This window comes from Schistocerca gregaria, chromosome 7 (genome assembly GCF_023897955.1).
Source record: "Schistocerca gregaria isolate iqSchGreg1 chromosome 7, iqSchGreg1.2, whole genome shotgun sequence".
Classification (NCBI taxonomy): Eukaryota; Metazoa; Arthropoda; class Insecta; order Orthoptera; family Acrididae; genus Schistocerca; species Schistocerca gregaria.
Window position 1 is genome coordinate 537,248,678 of NC_064926.1, and position 26,236 is coordinate 537,274,913.

Sequence of the window (26,236 nt, forward strand, 5' to 3'; positions counted from 1 at the left end):
ACACTTGAACTACTTGACCCTAGATATTATAATAGTAAATGGGGTAGTCACAAGAAATATGCTGAGTGGCATCTCACAAAGTCATAATATTTAGGCAATCCCATAGAAGAGAGCCATTTAGTTAAAGTGATGGTGCAAAGATTACCTTACCATGTAAGGAAAGAAATTTGATATCGTGGATAGACAACACAGAATTTAATGTCCACAATTTGAAATAGATGTGTATAACCAATACACCAGTTACTACCAGTAGCTGGTGTTTATGTGGTAGGCATTACCGGCAGTAGATGGAAGCCTATAAAAGAACAGAGAAGAGTATCTCCAGTAATTAATAATTTTACTTTTCATCATGCTCTATTGGTTATGGTGAATTTAAATTTAGTTATATTACTAGGATTAGATTGGCTATTGCACCACACCACTTAATAATGCAATTTTATTTGAGCAAGACTCCAGAGTAGTAGCCCAAGTGTGTCTACAGTTGCAGAAAGTTGTAGGTTGCAGTAGTTATTTGGAGATGAAGAGGCTCGCACAAGACAGAGTAGCATGGAGAGCTGTATCAAACCAATCTTCAGACTGAAGACCACAACAACAATAGAAAATACTATTAGAGAAACAGAAGAACTAATAGAACATACACAGCTCCAGTCTCAAGAATCAAGTATATTAACTGAAGAGCAGAAAAGGAATTTGTATGATATCTAACATAAGTACAAAAACTTTTTTCTGACAAACCAGACAAGATTAGTGGGTGTGTATTAAGTTTAAGATGAAAGATGACATGAAGTTCTTCAGCAAACCTTATTCCATTCCAATGGGTCTACACATAAAAGGGGGTTGAAAATGGCATTATTGAGCACAGTTAAAATGTGTATAAGAATCCATTGCTGGATGTGAGAAAACCTGCTAGGGGTGTACTCTTGGTGTTACACATCCGAACATTAAATAAGCATATAGAAACTGAAAAGGATAGACCAGTAGACATAGAAGAATTATTGTCAAGTTTGAGCAAGCTCTGTTCTCTAGTTTCACACAGTTAACAGGGGCCTTTGCGTGAAGATTCCAGACTTTATGTAGCATTTCTATTTGAGGGCAAATCTTTCCAATTATAGATTCTTTCATTTGGATTAAATATACATGTAATAATTTTTATATGAGCATCAGGTCAGGCCTCTGGTAATGATTTGGTGAAAGACCTAAATATGTACATAGATACATTACAATTAGTATGAAAGACATGTGGGAACATTGTGTATTATTAAGCAGACTGCTGAAGAGAGACTCACAATAAAACTGGCTGAGTCTCATTTTGGTGTGGATTAGCTAAAACTTTTAGGACATACAGTGGGTGTAAAAGGAGTACAACCTGAGCCAGAAAGGATTTGGTTGATAAAAGAGTGCCCTAAACCATACAGTGTGGAACAATTATGTTCATTTTTAGGATTGGCTGATTTTACCAAAAGTGTATAAGGAGATGATCAGTGCATGGTCCATAACTTTTGTCCTTGCTTAAACAATGACTGAGGTTGATAAGGTATGATAGTGTAGCTGGTATATTTAATAATATTACACTGTGTCTGTATGGTGCTAAAAATGTTTGTCACACAAAGATGCATCAACCATTTAAATTAGCCATCGATGCTTTGGAGCATGGAGTAGGATGTGGAATGTTTAAAGAAGAGTGGGATGGATCTTCAGCAAGGGGCATGTAGTACAACAGCTTCTGTCAGCATGAGTCTTCAAATATGAGTTAAATTACACAGCAACCAATAAAGAACTGTTATCCATCATTTGGAGTTTACTGAATTTTCAACTCTAATTTGGTTCATAATGGCTGTGAACACTATGGGACTTAACTTTTGAGATCATCAGTCCCCTAGAACTTGGAACTACTTAAACCTAACTAACCTAAGGACATCGCACACATCCATGCCCGAGGCAGGATTCGAACCTGCGACCGTAGCAGTCGCGTGGTTCCAGACTGTAATGCCTAGAACCGCTCAGCCACTCCGGCCGGCTGTAATTTGGGAATCTACAGTAATCATATATAGCACCATACACTACTTTTTCTTTTTTTAAAATGGAAAGCAGATTACTGTATAGCCAGTTAATGATGTGAATACTATTTCTGCAAGAATTTCAAACTGGAATAAATTGCGTCAAGTATCACCTAATACAATCCAGACACACTGTATTGATTACCCGTAGATGTGAATAAAGAAATAAGAGTTTTGGCAAGGAAGATAAGAGAAGAATTGAGGCTGGATGAGTATTTCAATAACAAGGTGTTATCATGGCCACAAAGAAAGTTACATAAGAAAGAAAAGAATTGTTGACCCATACACAAGAGTGTGTTAATGGGACAACTTGAAGCACTGGAAATCATGTGTTCCTCAAATACTGGCAGAGAATCTAATTTGGTTCCTACATAACTATTGTGGACATTTTGGAATAAGAAAATGCATGAAACATTTTGTTAAGTTCAGTTGTTTTAAAAATCTAAGTAGGAAATTAAAGAGTATATTAAGAACTTGCAAGCTGTGTCAAAAAGCGAAGGACGACAATAGTCAGGAAAGTTATAAGATTTATGCTTCAGCACCAAAAGCACTGCATGATTTAAATGCTGCAGATTCATACAGAGCTTTGCCAAGGAATAGGTAAGGTAATGTCCACATTTTTGTATTAGTCAAATGCTAGTCCAAATATATGAAAGTATATCCAGTAAAATTAATTGATTCAACTATGTGGATTAACTGTTTAAGAGAGTGCTTTGCAGATGTGGGAAATCCCAACTGCTTAATCAGTGATAATGCATTGTAATTTACGAATAACAGCTTTAAAGGGTTTTTATCCTGCAAAGGGCCTAACATGATATGGTTTCTAAATATCATCCACAATTTAACTGATCCGAGTGTATACTGAAAGAAATTCACTGATTGTGTTGAACATATTGCTCTTCTAAATGTACTGCCTGGACCCAAATGATTCCAGAATTTGAAATTATTCTCAATGAGTTACCATATTCATCTATGTGACTTTTGCCTGTAGAGGTAATGAAAAAAAAAAAAAAAAAAAAAAAAAAAAAAATCCATCTGGGACGCCTTACTGAAATATTTTATTTGGCCAGGCAGGGAAAAGATAAACACTGATGGCATACACAAGTATGTGGGATAATAACTGAAGAATCAAGCCAGATACAGGTTGTGGGAATCCAATCAAAAAGCAATCTCACCTCTTTTCGATCTATATGAGCTGGTATTACAGGCTGTCTATGATCCAGGACAACTGGGAGATCCTGGAAAAACCCATGAATTTTTTCATCCTGGAGAAAACTGGGAAAAACCCGGAATTTTTTTGAATTCCGGGAACTTTTCATTGTTTTTGTTCTCAGTTAAATTTTTGTATTTTTGACTGGTAAGAATAAGAACCAATATTCTAACAAAGGATATTACTGTATACTGCTACTGCAGAATAATACTGCAGCAATAAAACATGAACGAGAAAAAAAAAACTAAAATAAAACTTAAATTGCAAAGGAAATGTGTTATATACTGCAATGAAACATAGTGCTCATACAAGCATCTGCCAACAGCAAAATGTGTCAAAGACTTTAGGAAGACTATGCAATGCTTTGTAACAACAAATTGCCTCCGATGAGCATGACATCACAACTATTAACATTAGATCTGTTTTAGCAGTTACGAGTGGGATCATGCACATGTGCAGTTGAGTAGTATCTTCTTCTGCTTCTGGCTACAGAAACGTGGCTGTTTGCTGTGTAAGCAGTCATAACAAAAGAAAAAAAAAATGAAAAGAAAAAAAAGGCAGCTAGGCCATCCGCGGATGGATATGTGTGTGTGTGCGGTGTACACCTATCCTTTTTTCCCCCTAAGGGAAGTCTTTCTGCTCCCGCGATTGGAATGACTCCTTACCCTCTCCCTTAAAACCCACATCCTTTCGTCTTTCCCTCTCCTTCCCTCTTTCCTGAAGAAGCAACCGCCGCTTGCGAAAGCTAGAAATTCTGTGTGTGTGTTTGTGTGTTTTATTTATTGTGTCTATCTACCGGCACTTTCACGCTTGGTAAGTCTTGGAATCTTTGTTTTTAATATATTTTTCCCATTTGGAAGTTTCTTTATATATATATATATATATATATATATATATATATATATATATATTAAAAACAAAGATTCCAAGACTTACCAAGCGGGAAAGCGCCGGCAGACAGACACATGAACAAAACACACAAACACACACACACACACACACACACACACACACACACACACACACACACACACAGAGTTACTAGCTTTCACAACCGATGGTTGCTTCTTCAGGAAGGAGAGGGAAAGACGAAAGGATGTGGGTTTTAAGGGAGAGGGTAAGGAGTCATTCCAATCCAGGGAGCGGAAAGACTTCCCTTAGGGAAAAAAAGGACAGGTGTACACTCGCGCGCACACACACACACACACACACACACACACACACACACACACACATATATCCATCCGCACATACACAGACACAAGCAGACATATTTAAAGGCAAAGAGTAAGGGCAGAGATGTCAGTCGAGGCGGAAGTGCAGAGGCAAAGAAGTTGTTGAAAGACAGGTGAGGTATGAGCGGCGGCAACTTGAAATTAGCGGAGGTTGAGGCCTGGCGGAAATCGAGAAGAGAGGATATACTGAAGGGCGAGTTCCCATCTCCGGAGTTCGGATAGGTTGGTGTTGGTGGGAAGTATCCAGATAACTCGGACGGTGTAACACTGTGCCAAGATGTGCTGGCCGTGCATCAAGGCATGTTTAGCCACAGGGTGATCCTCATTACCAACAAACACTGTCTGCCTGTGTCCATTCACGCAAATGGACAGTTTGTTGCTGGTCATTCCTACATAGAAAGCGTCACAGTGCAGGCAGGTCAGTTGGTAAATCACGTGGGTGCTTTCACACGTGGCTCTCCCTTTGATCGTGTACACCTTCCGGGTTACAGGACTGGAGTAGGTGGTGGTGGGAGGGTGCATAGGACAGGTTTTACACCGGGGGCGGTTGCAAGGGTAGGAGCCAGAGGGTAGGGAAGGTGGTTTGGGGATTTCATAGGGATGAACCAAGAGGTTACAAAGGTTAGGTGGACGGCGGAAAGACACTCTTGGTGGAGTGGGGAGGATTTCATGAAGGATGGATCTCATTTCGGGGCAGGATTTTAGTAAGTCGTATCCCTGCTGGAGAGCCACATTCAAGGTCTGATCCAGTCCCGGGAAGTATTCTGTCAAAAGTGGGGCACTTTTGGGGTTCTTCTGTGAGAGGTTCTGGGTTTGAGGGGATGAGGAAGTGGCTCTGGTTATCTGCTTCTGTACCAGGTTGGGAGGGTAGTTGCGGGATGCGAAAGCTGTTTTCAGGTTGTTGGTGTAATGGTCGAGGGATTCAGGACTGGAGCAGATTCGTTTGCCACGACGGCCTAGGCTGTAGGGAAGGGACCGTTTCATATGGAATGGGTGGCAGCTGTCATAATGGAGGTACTGTTGCTTGTTGGTGGGTTTGATGTGGACGGATGTGTGCAGCTGGCCATTGGAAAGATGGAGGTCAACGTCTAGGAAAGTGGCGTGGGATTTGGAGTAGGACCAGGTGAATCTGATGGAACCAAAGGAGTTGAGGTTGGTGAGGAAATTCTGGAGTTGTTCTTCACTGTGAGTCCAGATCATGAAGATGTCATCAATAAATCTGTACCAAACTTTGGGTTGGCAGGCTTGGGTAACCAAGAAGGCTTCCTCTAAGCGACCCATAAATAGGTTGGCATACGAGGGGGCCATCCTGGTACCCATGGCTGTTCCCTTTAATTGTTGGTATGTCTGGCCTTCAAAAGTGAAGAAGTTGTGGGTCAGGATGAAGCTGGCTAAGGTGACGAGGAAAGAGGTTTTAGGTAGGGTGGCAGGAGATCGGCGTGAAAGGAAGTGCTCCATTGCAGCGAGGCCCTGGACGTGCGGGATATTCGTGTATAGGGAAGTGGCATCAATGGTTACAAGGATGGTTTCCGGGGGTAACAGACTGGGTACGGATTCCAGGCGTTCGAGAAAGTGGTTGGTGTCTTTGATGAAGGATGGGAGACTGCATGTAATGGGTTGAAGGTGTTGATCTACGTAGGCAGAGATACGTTCTGTGGGGGCTTGGTAACCAGCTACAATGGGGCGGCCAGGATGTTTGGGTTTGTGAATTTTAGGAAGTAGGTAGAAGGTAGGAGTGCGAGGTGTCGGTGGGGTGAGGAGTTTGATGGAGTCAGGTGAAAGGTTTTGTAGGGGGCCTAAGGTTCTGAGGATTCCTTGAAGCTCCGCATGGACATCAGGAATGGGATTACCTTGGCAACCTTTGTATGTAGAGTTGTCTGAAAGCTGACGCAGTCCCTCAGCCACATACTCCCGACGATCAAGTACCACGGTCGTGGAACCCTTGTCAGCCGGAAGAATGATGATGGATCGGTCAGCTTTCAGATCACGGATAGCCTGGGCTTCGGCTGTGGTGATGTTGGGAGTAGGATTAAGGTTTTTCAAGAAAGATTGAGAGGCAAGGCTGGAAGTGAGAAATTCCTGGAAGGTTTGGAGAGGGTGATTTTGAGGAAGAGGAGGTGGGTTCCGCTGTGATGGAGGACGGAACTGTTGCAGGCAGGGTTCAATTTGGATAGTGTCTTGGGGAGTTGGATCATTAGGAGTGGGATCAGGATTGTTTTTCTTCGTGGCAAAGTGATATTTCCAGCAGAGACTACGAGTGTAGGACAGTAAATCTTTGACAAGGGCAGTTTGGTTGAACCTGGGAGTGGGGCTGAAGGTGAGGCCTTTGGATAGGACAGAGGTTTCGGATTGGGAGAGGGGTTTGGAGGAAAGGTTAACTACTGAATTGGGGTGTTGTGGTTCCAGATTGTGTTGACTAGAATTTTGAGGTGTTGGGGGGAGTGGAGCTGGAAGTGGGAGATTGAGTAGATGGGAGAGACTGGGTCTGTGTGCAATGAGAGGAGGTTGAGGTTTGTTGGAAAGGTTGTGGAGGGTGAGTGAGTTGCCTTTCCGGAGGTGGGAAACCAGGAGATTGGATAGTTTTTTGAGGTGGAGGGTGGCATGTTGTTCTAATTTGCGGTTGGCCTGTAGGAGGATGCTATGTACAGCCGGTGTGGATGTGGGAGAGGAAAGATTGAGGACTTTGATTTGGGATAGGAGTTGACAGGTGTGTTCATTGGCCGAGTCGATGTATAGGTGAAGGATTAGGCGGGTGAGGGCTATGGATTGTGCTGTTTGGAACTGGTATAAGGACTGATGGAAAGAAGGATTGCAGCCAGAGATGGGAACTTTAAGTGTGAGGCCTTTGGGAGTAATGCCAAATGTCAGACAAGCCTGAGTAAATAAAATATGGGAGCGTAATCTGGCTAGGGTGAAGGCATGTTTGCGGAGGGAATGTAAATAAAATTTAATGGGGTCGTTGTAGGGATGTTGTGTGTTTGACATGGTATTAGTAGGTGGAAAGGGTAATATGAGGTTAAAGTGAAAGTAAATAGAGATTTATATAGGGAGAGATAAAGGTGTGAAAAAAGTCGAAAAAGTGTTGGTTTGAGATGAGCTATGTTGATCATGTGCTGAACTTAGGTTGGTGAACAACAATGGGTGCAAAGGTTGGGTAGTTATGTTGTCTCCAGATCACGTTAAAGGGTGGGGAAATTCAAGAAAATTTCGAAAAAATAATTTCCGAAAAACTAAAATTCTAAAAAAAATTTCGAATAAAATCTCGAAGAATATGTGTGTAAAAGTATTCAAAGGACTGGTTATGTACTGGCAGGTTATGAGAATGAGGCTAACAATTGTTTGATGAAGAAATAATAACGTGTAAACCTGTGGGAAGCTGCTAAAAAATGATCGGTTATGTGGGAAAAACGGGAATGGAAATAAAACGAAAGTTGTTGGAAAAAACTGAGATGGTTGTGTAATGGGTGAAAGGAACTGAAGCTGTGAAATAGTATTAACGAGTCTACACAAAATGTTTGTAAACTTGGAACAATGGATTTTATAGCAGCGGTTATGTTGAAAGCGTTGAAAATTTTAGGTTATGGTTTGGAAGTAAATTACGTATTATTGAGTATAATTAGGTAGGATAAAATGTATGGTAGATTACGGAAAAATGGAAGATGAATACAAAGTGAAACTTATTGTACAAACGAAAAGAGAAAGTAAGACGATAGAGAAGATTTCGAAATGCAACAGAGACAATAACAAACGTAATTGTTGGGTTCAAATTAATGATGATGTAAATAAAATAGAAAGAAGCTTCCACATGGGAAAAATATATTAAAACAAAGATTCCAAGACTTACCAAGCGGGAAAGCGCCGGCAGACAGGCACATGAACAAAACACACAAACACACACACAGAGTTACTAGCTTTCGCAACCGATGGTTGCTTCTTCAGGAAGGAGAGGGAAAGACGAAAGGATGTGGGTTTTAAGGGAGAGGGTAAGGAGTCATTCCAATCCCGGGAGCGGAAAGACTTCCCTTAGGGGGAAAAAAAAGGACAGGTGTACACTCGCGCACACACACACACACACACACACACACACACACACACACACACACACATATCCATCCGCACATACACAGACACAAGCAGACATATTTAAAGGCAAAGAGTAAGGGCAGAGATGTCAGTCGAGGCGGAAGTGCAGAGGCAAAGAAGTTGTTGAAAGACAGGTGAGGTATGAGCGGTGGCAACTTGAAATTAGCGGAGGTTGAGACCTGGCGGAAATCGAGAAGAGAGGATACACTAAAGGGCGAGTTCCCATCTCCGGAGTTCGGATAGGTTGGTGTTGGTGGGAAGTATCCAGATAACTCGGACGGTGTAACACTGTGCCAAGATGTGCTGGCCGTGCATCAAGGCATGTTTAGCCAGTACATGTGCCCAGTACATGCCACCTAATTTTGAAAATACATGAAAGTATAGCACAACAGTTAGTGTTTCATTCCATAGTTTACATAATTACCCATACCTTTTGATGACATACAACATGCCATGTATGACATCTAAGTACTTTAAAAAATTCTACCTACTCCTCCTACAACATGATGTGCTAAAATAACTTTCTTCAATTAATAGCACTGTTCAGCTGTATGTTTTACTGTGGACACAAAAGTATGTTAGAACCTGCTGCCTCTCCCTCCCAGCTATCCTCCACCCTTTATCGGCCTTCCCTTTTGCTCCCTCTTCCTTTCTCACTTCGCCCACTCCACTATTCAACAAGTCTACTATTATATGAGCTGTTATCTTTACTCTTTAAATATTAACATTCGACCAGAAGTGTCTATTACAATATCAATATAAATTCTCTATTTCTCTACAAATCTTCATACTCAGTTTGCAAAGATCCAACACTATTTAAAATGTTCATCACTTGAAAAGGTATACTATACTGGGTGTTCAGCTTGTGTCAGTCTTGAAAAACTTGTTTGAGGTGTACAGTACCAAATTTATGTCTGGAGTGTAATTAACACTTATTCATGTACAATTCTCAAGTGAAAGCACTTTTATTATACATTGCTAGCTAAAGGTTGTGTTTACTGAAACATTTGTTCACATCAGTATATATGCATTTCAAAGATGTAAAAATAATCTCAATCCTCTTATCTGTATCACATTGAAAATTTGGAAGAATGATTAGGGTTCATTGTATCATTGGTGATGAGATCATGATAAGATGGAGCAAGAGCTTGAATTGGGAAAGGACGGGGAAGGAAATCAGCTATGCACTTTTTCTGGAACTATCCTAGCATTTCCCTTTTTTTGCTTTGTTGGAATCACGGAAAACATAAATCTGGATGGAGATTTGTACTATCATCATCCCAAAAATGAGCCCAGTATCTGACCACTGTAACACCTTGCTTGATCCTTATAGTTGGTTCTTTGGTCCTGTACACTTCCTCACTTAGGTAATTCAAGCATCCAAATTCTGCCTCTCCCATTCACTTTACCTGGTCCTCCTCAAACCAACATGCCATCTTCCTGGACATTGAACTCCTCCTCTCTGATGGCTTCATCAACACCTCTGTCCCTATTAAACCCACCAAACTCCAACAGTAGCTGCATTTTGACAGCTACTGTACCTTCCGCACCAAAAAATCCCTCAGATCTGGGCTAGAAACAGATTTCCTGCATTGTATCCCCACACAGCCCCAGTCCTTCCACCACCCCTAAGTACCAGCTACAAAGGAGTGCCCCCTTCATCACCCCGTACCTTCACAGACTGGAACAACTGAACCACATCCTCTGTCACGGCTTTGACTATCTACTATCATGCTCTGAAATTGCGGATATCCTACCCAAGATCATTCCCACCCTCCCTAAAGTAGTGTTCAATCACCCACCCAACCTCCACAACATCCTAAACCATCCCAGTTCAAAACTTTTGCCATTCCGGTCAAGAGCAAAATGAACAACCTGTGGCACAACATGCAGCTAAACGTAACATGCTTGACCACAATGGGTATTTCACTACCTGGACCATCTGGACTCTCCCCTCCATCAATAGCTTTTCTGAACTGCGCAGATGGGAGTTAACTCCACAACTCATTCTCCATTCCTGAAATTATCGTGGCCTCCAACTTATGTTAGCCTATCATTACCACACCCTCCACCCAACATTTTTCACCCCCTCTGTCTTATTAAATCCTCCCAATTCTCATCCCATCACCCTCAGTGCGTGCCACTCTTTTCTATTGCATACACTGGTCTCTTCCCCTTCTCTGCTTCTCTCCTTTTCGCTCTCTCCCTCCCTCCTCTCCCATGGCCTCTCCACACTGTACGCCTGGCAGCCTTGTCCTGCCACCCTCTAGTCCCTGCACATTACACCAAATATCATTCTTCCCCCCCCCCCCCCCTCCCACACCTGCTACCTTGCCCCTTCTCTGCCCCTCTTCTGATTGCTGCTTTCTTTCAACACGACAGTTACATTTTGGCCAGAGCAGCCGGAGATAGTGGTCATGTGTGCTTGCTTGTGTAATTTGTGTATTTTCATTCCTGAGTAAGGCTTTATCCAAAAGCTCAGTGTGTAATGGTTCTTACAATGTGCCTGCCTGCAATTCAGTGTGTTATATTTATAGTGAGTAGCAATCTATTCTTTTCATAATATTGTTGATATTCCAACCTGGTTTTTCCATGTTTAAGATTTTACCATTATTGTTTGTTCCCCATGTATATCTCAAGATCTTTTATTCCTCCTTCTTCTGCTCCTCTCGTATCCAAACTCTCACACACATTATCAGTGGCTCTGTCACATACAATGTGGCACTTCTGATAGTTGCCTCAGTGTGTTGTAATTTAGCATCTATTTTGTATTACAGTTTTTAAAATAGTTGTGCCTTTCAGTTGTGCTCTAGGTCCGTAAATTACTTGCTGGGTTTGCCATAAGTATCAGATGCTGTTAACCCTCTGTACCATACGGCTTCTTACTTTTCAGATCATTTCTGCGGCCAATATATTAGCATATTACTGTTTCTCATTTAGCAGTATTGTATCATTCAGAGTCTGCAAGCATCTGTCATGGAGCTTCGCTTAATATTGCATTCATTCTGTAAAACTTCATTCCCATGGATCTGTGCACTTCACTGTCTGCCCAAGTTGTTTAGAATCATGTTAAATAATACTTTGATAGGCTCTCAGTGGTGAACTTGTAACTTTATGCCAAAGCTGTCTCGACAACTGCAGCATTTCACTCTCGTAATTTTCAACTTTCTACCAGCAATATAAATATCACAGTTTCCTGTCATCTGCTTCACAGCATGTGTGGCACGGTTTTGAGTTCTACAGGATCAGCTATTCATTTATTCTTAGCACAATATTTCTTCCTGGCTGCAGTGTTCATTATAGTTATGTATGAGTTGCAATGTATTGTTTTTATTGTAATATTTTGGCCTTCTTGCCTTCAAAAGGAACTAATGCATAAGACTTTGGACAAGTTTTCGATTATGTAATCAGCCAATTTGAATTCCCTCAGATTGACAATCTTTTTGTTCATGTAGTCCATACTTTCCTTCACAACTTACTATCGGTGGGTGCAGAACTTGTCTTACATCTGTGGTGTACCATAGTGCCAAAGTTGTTGTATGCATAAGAGTTTTTCTATAGACTTCTTACTTACCTAGCTGTAGTTCATCAGCTCAGCCTTTCACGCAAAAGTTCAGTAGATACATAGCATATAACATAATTCATGATTTTTCATGGAAAACTGTCTGAATTTTTCACATCATCATCATCATCATCATCATCATCATCATCATCATCCCCACCCCCTCCCACTTCTTCTCACAGTCTCAGTCTCAAGACTAGCAAGTCCGCTTTCTTTTTTGCCTTCCTTGTGTCTGTACTGCATCTTCACATACCATTTGGCACCACCTTTTTCTGTATTTTCATATTATTAACAGACAATCATTCTGATTCTGATCCAATCACACCAAAGCATTACAGATAACTGTGTGTTTCTTTTTGCTCTTGATTCCTGTTACTGACTAACCATATACTACTATTTTCAACCATTTACTACTATTTTCAGAGCTTTTTTATTTGCGGGGAGACTGCAAGAACAGAAAACTTTTCAAACCTACATCTTGTCATCAAACTTCCTTTCAAATTGAATTTAAAGAAAGTCAATAGTGAGTTCACATTTTGGAATGGGATGGGAAAATTGAAAAGATTTGCGTGTCATGTGCCTCAACAGACTGTGAACCTCAATTGCAGGATTGGAATATCAGCATGTCTACTTCCTATGGAATCCGTCACTTATACATTACACCAGCTTGCTCTGCATCATCTAGTCAACAATTAGCATATATACATATACTAACCTTGCAAACTGTACGAAACACAGTATTTATTTTCTCATTATACCAGCTTGATAAGCATCACCTAATGTACATTATTTAGCATGTATACACTCACATCAAAAAAGGTTTTGCATCACCTCGGTTCCGAGAGTTCTGGAACCTGTCCTGAAAATTGGAAGAAAGATCAACATAAACATCATTTTTGTCCTTTTTATTTCTCATGAAAACCACATATTGCATGTTGTACCACCATACAGCAAGACATTCAGAGGTGGTGGCCCAGACTGCTGTACACACCGGTACCTCTAATACCCAGTAGCACATCTTCTTGCATTGATGCATGCCTTTATTCTTTGTGATATACTACCCACAAATTCATCAAGGCACTGTTGATCCAGATTGTCCCACTCAACGGAATTTCGGCGTAGATCCCTTGGAGTGGATGGTGGGTAACGTTGTTCATGAACAGCCCTGTTCAATCTATCCCAGGCTTGTTCAATGGGGTTCATGTCTGGAAATCATTCTGGCCACTCTAGTCAAGCAGTGCCATTATACTGAAGGAATTCATTCACAAGATGTGCACTATGGGGGTTTCTACCTCTGGGTCCCAAGTTCAATTCCCGGCCAGGATGGGGATTTTCTCTGTCCGGGGACAGGGCATTTGTGTTGTCATCATCATTTCATCCTCATTGTCGTCATTTGTGACAGTGGCTTGAATGGATTGTGAAAAAAATTGGACTGCGAATAAAGTGGGACTTTGTACAGGTGCTGATGACCACATAGTTGAGTGCCCCACAAACCAATCATCATCATCATCATCATCATCATCATAGTCATCACCACCACCTGGTAAGCCCACTATAGACTTTACTTATCACATTCTTTCTTGTACTCCATATCATGCATTATTAAATAACAGAAATCTATAGGCCTACAGTAGCGATACCTAACAAACGTACAACAAGCATTTTGTAACTATGGTACAGCATTCTCTGATGTACAGTAGCGCTGTTAACAAGATGACTGTTGACACTGTAGCCTAGTATATAGCATATTTTAGATATGCGAGATGATGCTGAGCTGAGCTGGTTTCATTATATTAGGACATACTGTAAAACAGGTATATCTCATCATATTTAAAGTGTATGTTTCCCACATGTGTGTTAGTAATGCTTTTCATTATGGTCTATGTAATTGTTTTATGATGTAAAAAATCCACTAGTTGTATCTGTGTTTTTTTCCACATTTTGCTGCAGATCTGAAGATGGTCATCTCTGGCCAAAACCGGAAGTCTAAGGACCTAACAACTTTATCATCATAGATGGAAATAAAAGAAATTTATTCTAATAACAACATAGTTGAGTCCCTTTATATGTACAATCATTATCATTGTGGAACACGTGAGGCAATACTGACCCTAAGACTTATCTTGGAGACTAGATTAAGGAAAGGCAAACCTACGTTTCTAGAATTTGTAGACTTAGAGAAAGCTTTTGACATTGTTGACTCGAATACTCTCTTTCAGATTCTGAAGGTGGCAGGGGTAAAATACAGGAAACGAAAGGCTATTTACAATTTGTACAGAAACCAAATGGCAGTTATAAGAGTTGAGGGGCACGAAAGGGAAGCAGTGGTTGGGAAGGGAGTGAGACAGGGTTGTAGCCTCTCCCCAATGTTATTCAATCTGTATATTGAGCAAGCAGTGAAGGAAACGAAAGAAAAATTCGGAGTAGGTATTAAAATCCATGGAGAAGAAATAAAAACTTTGAGGTTCACTGATGACATTGTAATTCTGTCAGATAGAACAAAGGACCTGGAAGCAGCTGAACGGAATGGATTGCATCTTGAAAGGAGGATATAAGATGAACATCAACAAAAGCAAAACTAGGATAATGGAATGTAGTCAAATTAAGTCAGGTGATGCTGAGGGAATTAGATTAGGAAATGAGACACTAAAGTAGTAAAGGAGTTTTGCTATTTGGGGAGCAAAATAACTGATGATGGTCGAAGTAGAGAGGACATAAAATGTAGACTGGCAATGGCAAGGAAAGCGTTTCTGAAGAAGAGAAATTTGTTAACATCAAGTGCAAATATAAGTGACAGGAAGTCGTTTCTGAAAGTATTTTATGGAGTGTAGCCATGTATGGAAGTGAAACATCGACAATAAATAGTTTAGACAAGAAGAGAATAGAAGCTTTCAAAATTTGGTGGTACAGAAGAATGCTGAAGATTAGATGGGTAGATCACATAACTGATGAGGAGGTACTGAATAGGATTGGGGGAAAGAGAAGTTTGTGGCACAACTTTACTAGAAGAAGGGATCGTTTGGTAGGACATGTTCCGAGGCATCAAGGGACCACAAATTTAGCATTGGAGGGCAGTGTGGAGGGTAAAAATCGTAGAGGGAGACCAAGAGATGAATACACCAAGCAGATTCAGAAGGATGTAGGTTGCAGTAGGTACTGGGAGATGAAGAAGCTTGCACAGGATAGAGTAGCATGGAGAGCTGCATCAAACCAGTCTCTGGACTGAAGACCATAACAACAACAATTATCATCACCACACCTTATTCCAGCAAATGTTTTGTCACCAGCCATTTTTACGAGAGTATTTGTCACTAAAAGTGAGGGCAAGTATAGTAGTTTAGAAATTAGCCAGATATGCATTTTACAGGGATGTTTGAGTTTTGAGCTCAACAATTTATTTATTATCTATGTGTTTCCAACTAGTAAACATAAAAACACTCCTCTTCAGTTAAACAAAGGAAATTACTGTTTTTTTCCTTCACTCCACATAAAATCAGTTTGTCCACATTCACCAACTTTTTAAAACACAGGTAGCAACCTGAGAACATAGTCACAACTGAAATGTGGTTGAACATCTACTAGAGCCAAAATACACTGTAGAAGCTTAAATCTGCAATCAAACCTGCATTTCCAGAATTGTCCTTAATCCGCGAGCAGCAGACGCTTACCAGGTGTAGAAGTTATTACAATGATAAAACACAACAATTTAAAATCATAACCAAAGTTAAATTTAGACAGCTGAGAAGGAAATTTTTAAGTGATTATAATCCTGGTATACTCTTGTCGTAATTTTAGATGTAAATGTAATAACATACATAAGAACAAAGTTATTGAGCAAACAGAATAATATAAAAATTACAAAATAAATACAGAAAGAAGAATAAATGATACAATAGACTGCAGTAAGCAATCAGTGACTTCTTGAGGTGTTTCTGCCAGAATGCAAGCATAGGTAAAAAGTGGTCAGAGGAACTTAATCGTCTCATACTCTGTAACATGTCATTCCAAGAAAAGAATGATAAAACACTGTACCAATCGATTAATAAGACTGCCTAGTAAATGAAATACATAAACAGAGAAGAAATGAGTATATATGAGAGTAAATAATCTCAACCTAAGAAAATGAAGCAAATATTTAACGCATTCTATAAGAGGTAAAGACAAAGGCAAAATATACACTGCTCAGAAGAATTAGGGGAACATAAATTTGAGAGCTTGTCATACTCCACTGAGCAGTAATTGATGACTGGGTATGTTACCAAATTATACCTTTATCCTCCACAAATAAAGTACACAACAAAAAATCATTACATCTTCATTCATTTACAGAGCAAGAAAAGAACTGTCTGACAGGTGATGAAAACAAAGTAAAAACAATCATTCGTACCATCATCATGAGTGCTTTCCTCTCGACTTTGAGAGCTTCAATAATGTGTATGCTCTACGTAATCTTTTATCACCGACTGACGCCTATGTGGCATGGTGTGCATAAATCTATGGAAGTCACCTTGAGGTATCCATTCTCACTCTTCAATGAGAGCCCTTAGAGTTCTTGGGAGAGTATGTGGTGGACCAGGAATGAATGTGTCTGTCAAGCATGATCGATGGAGTTTAAGTTGGGAATCAAGGTCCAGGGCTTGCAACACACCTGCCACATGGATCCTGGCATTATTGTGCATGAGAAGGAATTCAGTGTCACCACCATGTGTCACAGCCACCATATGGTCCAACTGGATCTGTTCGAAGTACTGCCTGGTGATAAGATGACCATGACCTCCCCACACCATCACAAAACTTTGGCTGAACCTGTCAATTTCCTGAACAACATATGGCAGGTACTGCTCACCATGACGTCTCCACACACAAAGATGGCCATCACCTTGCGTCAGAGGAAATCTGGACTCATCTGTGGATAGAATAACATGTTCTGCCAGTGACAAAGTTGCCAGTTGACTTAGGAACGAAAGAACTGGAGGAAAGCCACGACATAATGTCGTGTCAAGAGGGGTACTTGAACAGGATGTCTGGGTTGTAAGGTTCTTCCTTATAACATGTTCCTTAATCTGATCGTACACAGTGGCTCTAGTGGCCCTTCTGAGATCATCATGCAATGCCTTGGCAGTAGTTGTACAATGCCACAATGCTGAGATGGGCAGATATTGGTATCACATGGGGTTGCAATGCATCAATGACCTTGTCCAACTCGTCTTGTGGACTGATCTGTCTCCTTGTAGTGTGTCCTCAACCTATGGATGACAGATGGAGAGACACTGGCATCTGCAGCAACACAATGGTAAGTGCATCCTTCTTGGGTCAAACTGACAGCCCTTACAATCTGCACTGCATTAAGACGTCGCATTGCATGTGCTTGGTTGAATACATTTTCCACAAATCACAACTGCCATCTGTGTACCTCACTAGAGGACACAGGGACATAGGTAAACACTTCCTTCTGAGGGGTCACCTGATACTGTAATGTACAACACAGCCGATAGATGGCGAATGACTTTAATTGTTGCATACATTGAAAGCAAAGATCTTATGCTACTTAATATGACACAGGCACCGCCTGCACCTGCTGAAAGCTGTAATTGTGTGAATCTTTTTGTTGTGCCTATCGCGACTCAGCATCTCCGCTATATGGTGAGTAGCAACTTTCCTTCTTGGGAATACTGTTTTTTGTGTAAATAGCTACTCCCCCACCCCACAAGGAACTCCTTGAAAAACAGCCAGCTAATCTGTATCCTGATAAAGGAAGTCTCTGAATTGTCAAATTATTTAAGTGGTGCTCCGACATACCAATAATTTCATAGTCAACATCTATAAGCAGTTCACTAACTTTATCTCTAATAATTCTTATATTTTGATGAAGTGTCCTAAATCCTTCTCTGCTTGGAAACACGACGTCCTCTGAAGGTGAGCCCTTAGTAGGAGGGACTTCCTTTAAACAGGTATACCTATCAGCTGACTTCAATCTAAAAAAGGTGCAGCTCTAACACCAACTACTACAGGAATTTTTCCATGAGTGATCCCACCACCACCTGCTACACTGTCACCATAAGCTTTGCCAGCCTCTCCTTCCCATACCTATTGAGGTGCAGGCCATGCCTAGTGAAACCTGATCTGCTGATAGACCCAACTGGCACCACTGAAATGTGACCCACACCCTCTGTCATCAGTGCCCCCTCCAGACCCTTGTTAACACGCCAAACAGCTGCATTAAGATGAGGCTGATCATGATGTTGAAACAGTTGCACGAAATGATTAGTGCCACCAGTTTGAGTCGCTATCTTTACCAGATCACCACCTACATCAAATTCCCCATCTCTATCAAGACGCTACCTGCTCCACCCACTATCACTACCTGGTCCTCCTTTGTAAAACTCCTACATAACTCCCCTATGGCTGTCAGTCACTTGAGCCAACCCTGCACTAGGTTTCACAATGCTGCTGACCTGGTACTCACTCCTCAACACTTCCTATAACTGCTGGCCCACACCTCTACAGTGTGAAGTACCTAGCAGCAGAACCTCCTCCTTTCTGTTTGACTTTGCAACTAACCTAGGCCTCCAAACTGCTGATGACTGCTGCATGTTCCATACATCTACAGCTACAAGAGGCTCCTCTCCACTTAGCTCTGACAGTTGGTCAAATCTGTTGCATATATGCAAAGTATAACTGCCTGAATACCTCTTCCTCCGAGCTATCTTCTTGCCAACTACCAGTTCCCATTCCCCACCACCCTTCAACCTCCTCAGCCTATCTAGTTCCTCCTTTGCGCTTTGTAACTGCACCTGAAGGGCACAGATCTTGCACTCCTGCTCCTCTACCAACTTATTTCTACTACAGAGTCTGCGTTCCCAGGAGAAGAGCTTGCTAGAATGCGCACTGGCTTCCCCCACTGCAACCCCCCCCCCCCCCCTCCCGCTCATGAAAATACATCCCACACAGTAATCCACTACTCACAAACCTACAACAGAGCCCACACTTCTCACTCATGGTAAAATTTGCTACCTATAATGAAATACTAAAAAGGGAAAGTCATTATATTATTTTATAGTGCTCTATGTGTGGCTATTAATGCAGAAATAGGAACGTGTCTCTCTCACTGAGAAGTTTTTAAGGGATTACAAGTCTGTCTTCCATCACTGATTACTTTGCACTCCCCTCCTCATAGTTCTTGTATTCTAGTTGGGTATAAGAAAACAGTTTCGAACTCATTAAATGGCATACAGTTCCTCCTCAAGAGTAAACTGACTTCATAAGGAAATTGCACTCTCTTTCTTGAAAATATGACAAAAGTATAGACAAATTCACTTTACTATGCTGATGAAATTGGAACAGCTGTTTTGTACCATCTGTGCAAAACAATTGAACCTGGAAAACTTCTATTTGATCAGGCAAACAAAATAGATTCAACCCTAATATGTGATGGTAAAAAATCATTTCCAGAATTTGGTTTTTGTCTTCTGCAAGATGTCCCACACGTAAATGTGGTGGCTGTCTTCAACTTTAGACATTAACCCAATAAAGGATCCAGTAAGGCTCTGACACGAAAGTTGGCTGACATTATATTATTATTTATTGGGATTCAATTCTCAAGAATAAACACTGATTCTACTATATTAAATGCTTTATATTTCTTAATAACCAATCAAATCACACTAATCATTGATACAAAAAAATTAGTCTTCTTTATCACATTTTAAAACAGAGAATGAGCATTTCGTGTAATCTTAAAAAAGGAAGAAACATATTGCTTTATATCACATGCATTGATTATAGTTTCAAAATACAATAAATCAAGCTCATTTACACGTTAAGATCTGTCACAACCTAATATATAGTATTTGTACTATAAACACATCAAATACACCAGTAAGTATTCTACACAAAATGCATATCAGGCATACAATGTAAATTATATATCTGTGACCAGTATTTTTGAAAACCTGTCTTTTTTTTTTAACACATGACTCACACAATATGATCTTCAAAGTTAAATCCCAAGGTATTTAGTGAAGCATCTGATACATTTATTTCTGAAACTCTACAAATAAATTTAATCATCAGTAATTAACAAAAAATGGGTTTCGAAATTCTGCAGCAAGACCTTCAAGAAAATTCATAACAAAAATAATTATGTGTTTAAAATAATTCACCTACATATTTTGAATCATGTGAACATTGGGTATCAAAATCACAAGGTTTTGCAATTCATTTCCAAGGAAGACTGAGATGGTAATATATAATTCAGATGAGTACTCACCTACGACACACAAAATCAAAATTAAGACAATGTACTTTCAAAATTTCTATAGAAAACATGGAAGACAAAATATTTAAACAACTGAGCTGATTACACAACCGATGCTGCATTAAATAAATTGCAGACTATCAGTCTCTAAGATCTATTGTATAAAAATTCAAATATGTACACATCAAAAGAAGATCTACAATATTATTCTTGGACATACATCAGAATAAAGTCAAAGACAATATCACATTTTAGAACATCTACTGAAACTTTGTAGAATATCAGATGCATATATTAAAAGGCTCAAGAAGAGTTCTACCACATACCGCACATAAAAACTCACTCTCCTCATTTCCTGCTACTGCTAACAGTATTTAAAATCTTCATAATTAGAAAAACTAGACAACTGAGACTACCCACAGTGAGTTTTGAGAGAAAAAAGCAGCTTCAAGGCGGGAAGGGGCAGGGCATAGTAGTTTTTCTAATGGACTAGAAATGCATGTGATATTTTTTCCTTTCTTTTTTTTTCTACTGTGGACAAGACACTGATTAAAATGATTAAAACACAGCATCGTGAAGAAGTTATTCAAATTCATGATCACAATAACAAGACAGCCAAACTTTGTCTGTCTGTTACATTATTTATTTAACATTCACTTTTAAATTTCACAACACAATTACTCCACAAATATATAAATATTTAAAAATTTACCATATCTTTGGTGTCTCAAAATGGTGTCCCATTGACTACTGAATCTCAGTTTTGTTTTTATTTAGTTTATATTTTATTTTTTAAGTGTAACAGGTGTAGATAACTGATGACTGTTGTAACAGATTGTCAGTCAATTTCACAATTTATCATCATTTATATGGACCACAAACAAATTGTAGGCTCTATCTGAAGATCTTTTAATAAATTTGTGTCGAGATTAATGCACCTGCCATTTGACTGTATGCTTGCAAAACTGTAAGTTCTCAAAAACCTGACTGTGTTGTGGGGAAGAGAAGTGACTTCACAAGTACATGCTAAAAGGTTAGTGAAACTTGTCCATTTTCCTAAACTTCCATTAACCACTGTATTTGAAAAATTTGTTTTGGCACTAAAAACAGATCTCATTTCATGAAGTGATTGCACAAATTACACCACACAGTAGTGGATATTTCAGTGTGTATAACATACACACACCTAAGTGTAACACCAAAAATATGAGTGTGATTTAAGAAAAGAGAATAAATTAAACATAATGCTATGAATATTTAAAAAATTCAAACATAAAAGGAAAGAGCTGCCTGCAATGGAAATGTGATTATGCAGCTGGGCTATCACTATCATGAGCATTTTAGAAGAGGAGGATAATACCACAACAACAAACCCATGAACACTGTATGTAGATGCATACCTAACATGTCAAATCTTTTGCATAAAAATGACAAAATATATTATATGGAAACATAAAGTCCCACATTACACTACTAAAAAAGGAAAGACAATTTATACTGCAGGAGCAGAGCACTCAAATTCATAAACAAAAGTATTTGTAAAGGCACCAAAAGAAAAAACAATCATATGTCCTGAAAGCTAAAATGTAGCAAAGAGAAAATACTAGGAACTGGTATGTATGTGTAATTTCTGGCACCCGGCATTAGACTTAAGAATTCTTTTTCAGATGTTTTAATATAAGTAGTTGCCCATGGAATGTGCATAAATGCACGCACCACTAAAGAAATGAGAATATTATTAGAAAATAAGACATGTGGATTAGAGACAAAGATCCTACAATTATTATGAAATAAAGGCCATCATAGGAAAAACTTAAGTCAACATATAACCTTGAAATGGAAAATATCTGTCACATTTCATTTATGAAAGACAGATAAACAGATAGCCATAAAGAATTTGCAAAAAATACTAGAGTCATTTTAGGGTAACTTGGTAGTTACCTATCTTAGTCATGAGAGTTAAGAGTAATATAAAGATATTTTGTGTATTTTACAAAATAGATTGCATACACTGTGTTGTAAACTTTTGTGAAAAAGTTATCAATGAGTAAAAAACTGCAAAAAATTCTAAATATTTGAACACTTTCATCAAAAATATATGTATTAAATGCAAGAATTCACAAAACTGGGCTCTTCTACATGAAAGTGTCAATAAACTTTTCAGTGTCGAAAGGTAAAAACTGATGAAACAAATACTCATTTTAGTAGTAAATGTGGATGCACATGAGTATGAAAATTCCAAAACTTTAAAAAGAAAATGTTTTTTGTTCTTTCCACTATTTATTTGGAGAATGAGAAGTGTGTGTCATGACCATTTATGTATGGTTATTATTGTAACAATCTGACACATTCTACATCCTAGCAATGCAGTTGTGTCAAGGATCCGTGAAATTTGAAAATAAATAAAATATATTCAATTAATCTTTAATAATTGGAAAGAGGGACACTTTGCATTTATGAACTAAAAATTGCGAAGATACTTACTAATAATGTCAGTACTATTGCTTGACATCAAAAATCTACTGAAATAGTAAAGATGTAATATCCGTGTCTACATATCTAAAACTTCCCTATTTAATATGTTAACCAAATGCTGACTGTCAACTCTAACAAAATGTGTCTCAAAGGAGTAAAAATGTGCTTTTAGTCTGAAGTATTCATGTGAGATGTCTGCCTGAAAACTTCGAGTCAGCAAACTTAACACTATGAAAACTTTAACACTGGTCTAGGAGATCTGGTATTTCCCATGCAATCCTCAACAGAATAGAGAGATTGATTTCTGTCCACACAAATGTCAATATCAGAAACAGTGCAAAAATGTTTTCAAAACTAAGTGATGAAAATATGGATATGGAGGAAAACGAGGAGGAAGTGAAGTAATAATCAAATGGGGGGTACCAGTGATAAAAGAGCAAGACAGCCTTAAGTAGAAATATGAAGAAGACCTGATGCATATCTAACTAGTATGTAAATCACAAATCAAAAGTTTATATTTGATAGATCAGCTATCAGGAGAATCATAGACATATATAAACACACTTAACAAGAGCTTACCGACAGGAAATTTTAGCCTCACGAGACAAAATAGTACAACAAAAACAGTGAGCAATGAAAAAAAAAAACTATGATTATCCTTTAAATGTAGAAAATACAGGTGGAATGTATAGGCCAAACAACACAAAGAGCAACAGCAATGAGAAAATAATGAGGGAGAAGAAGAGTAGGAAGGCTGGGCTACTGGGAGCAACACTAACCAGCACTGCTCAAATGCATCAAAAATATGTCTCCTGTGTAAATTGTAAGCTATTGTATCAACAGTGTTTTGTTGTCAATTTGCTGCTACAAAACATCACCTCATTAAATGGAAATTTCACAGTTTAACTGTTTAAACACTGCATGAGGAAAAATTATGAGGAGGACAAGTTAACAGAGTTAAAAAATTGAAATTTCTTTTAGCAGGATAAACGTGAACACGGCAAGAAGAACTAGCAATAGAACCAAATCAATCAAATTTATGATAGTGGTTCAAGCTTTGAGTTGTACACCAAGATGTGCGCATCATGTAAAAACAAGCTACAAGCAGAAGCTGGATTGGATATAAGAAGCTCCCCAATGTTAAATTCACACAGGTGACAGCAATAAAGGTTACAATATGAACACTTATTGTATCACTAAGAAAAAGGCAAAGGGAAGTTGATGAAACAGAACTGAGAAACATCAAAGAAATGTGAAGCATTACAAAAAATGAAGTTAGGATGAAAAAGAAGGGTAAATAATGCTGGGACATCCATTAGACCTCTCATGGAGATATACATCTAAAATGATATTTAAACATTGAGGAGGGAAAACACATTATGAAAAGGACCAATGAATCCACAGAGGGGGACAACTTGCAGAAATAAGTAATATATTAACTGAACAGGGATTAATGGCAGCAATTTTCATGTTAGTAGCAACTAATATGGCTGGATAGTTGAATTTCAGCGAAAACAGACATCAATGAGATTTATCCTGGGAATTGTCAGTACACAACATTCATGTGTATTTAGAGTTATACAATGAAGATGTCACTTCTGCACATTGGATACATATTTATTAAGACTTATTCTTAGTTACAGAAGTTGTTTCTAATTAAAATGTTATTTTTTAGGTTTACCCAAAGCAGTTAACTCATATAATGTGTTATCATTTGTAATGTTTTACAAATTACACTGTTTTTTATAGTTTAACACATAATGAGTTAGCTGTTTTCATGAGTATGTCAGCTTACTCTCGGTAAATACTCTAAAATGGCTTTTTAAACCCAAGCTAGTTGTGTAACTAAGAGATCTTACTCAATGTGCAGCATAAGAGGGAAAATGCTGAAGTAATTCAATAAATTCATGAATGTGGTCCCACTAATAAAAAAACAGAATTTAATAAAAAAGAATGAAACGCAAAAATAAAGTTTCGAGTACACTGGTGAACACAAGGAAGACACACAAACCTACAAAAAGTATAAAAAGAAATGGTTAAAGAAAATATGCAAAAAGATTAAAGGCAAATGAATTATAGTTTCAATCCATACAGGCAACCTCCTCACTGTTTGCATTTACTTAAATTCTGAATATATGAGAATGACTATCACAATTTTTGCATATGATAAATCACAGCATGATAATAACAAACAGCATATTATTACAGTACAGTGTATCAAAATAAGTTCTCTGCATAAGTCATGTCATTGCTCCTTCACAATAATTCAGTGAACCAGGTTGTGATCACACCAAAGTTATCTCAATGCACAAGGAAAGATTTGTACAATTCCTTTCTCTGATTGTTGGTAGACTACTGGTTTATTGTTGCTGTCAGCATAAAGCACTAACACATCATCATGTGTATGTAAATGAAGAATTCTGTTTGTTTTGGTGATAACACACGTTACTTCCATGCCTCCCAGCAATGCAGCTGATGCTTGGGTTTTTCCTTACAGCTGCTGCTCCTCTTATTCCAAAAATAATTAAACTTGACCAGATGTCTCCTCAAGGAAGAGCTGAACAATTGTTTTTCAGATCATCTCAGCTGCAGGCACAATAAGAAACAACAAAGTTACCACTTGACTACATTTCAAAGTGCAATTTTAAACTAACAACCAAATGCTAATCTATAAACTACATTATTAGAGCAGAAAATGTTGACTATTACACAGTTCCATTTTATTAAAATATATTTTTGTATTTGACCTGACAAAATTAGAGTTTTAATATCTTCTCTAACATCCAAAGACTACTCCTTAGAGAGTACATCCAAATAATCAGCCTTACAGAGTTAACACTGTAACATTCACAGCACTTGAGATGTACTGCATGGCAAACCAAACTGGTAACATGGCCATCTGGCATCACTGTCATGTTTATGCCTGATAAGCAGGGAGGGAAGGTAGCAAAAGTGAACAATCTAGTACTCTTACAAATGGAACACTGTGACAGTCTACATGTCTTTAAGCAACACTGAATCAAGTGCCCATTTAGAACAAGAACAGAAACAGAATGTACAATATTTCTCACAGTAGCCATTCATGATGCTTCACTGACAGTATCCCAAAAACTACCCTCACTGATGATGTTTCTATTTTCTGCAATGGTGATTGTTAATTCACTGTCTGCTACTTCAGCTGTGGATGATAATGTCGACTCTTTGCTTGAATCTATGCCTATTGATTTTATTATGTTTTAAGTTTCTCGTCTGCCTATATTTCTCCTACAGCAGTCATCAACACTTTTTTGGTGTGATCCATGGCCTTTTAAGTCTTCTGTCACAACAGTCCAAGTTAACTTCACAGCTGCAAAAGCA

General features: G+C 38.8%; 1 protein-coding gene across 2 annotated transcripts in view; it reads right to left on the bottom strand.

Moving 5' to 3' along the window:
* Nucleotides 1-26,236, bottom strand: part of LOC126282066 (uncharacterized) — a 108,677-nt gene that overhangs the window by 7,978 nt on the left and 74,463 nt on the right. The window contains exon 6 of one of the 2 annotated variants that reach the window (XM_049981510.1): nt 19,699-25,465. The exons of the other annotated variant lie outside the window; for it this stretch is intronic. The gene's annotated coding sequence lies outside the window, so the exon portion shown is untranslated. Of the gene's footprint in view, nt 1-19,698; nt 25,466-26,236 lie in introns of those variants that run through there. 2 annotated transcript variants of the gene reach the window in all.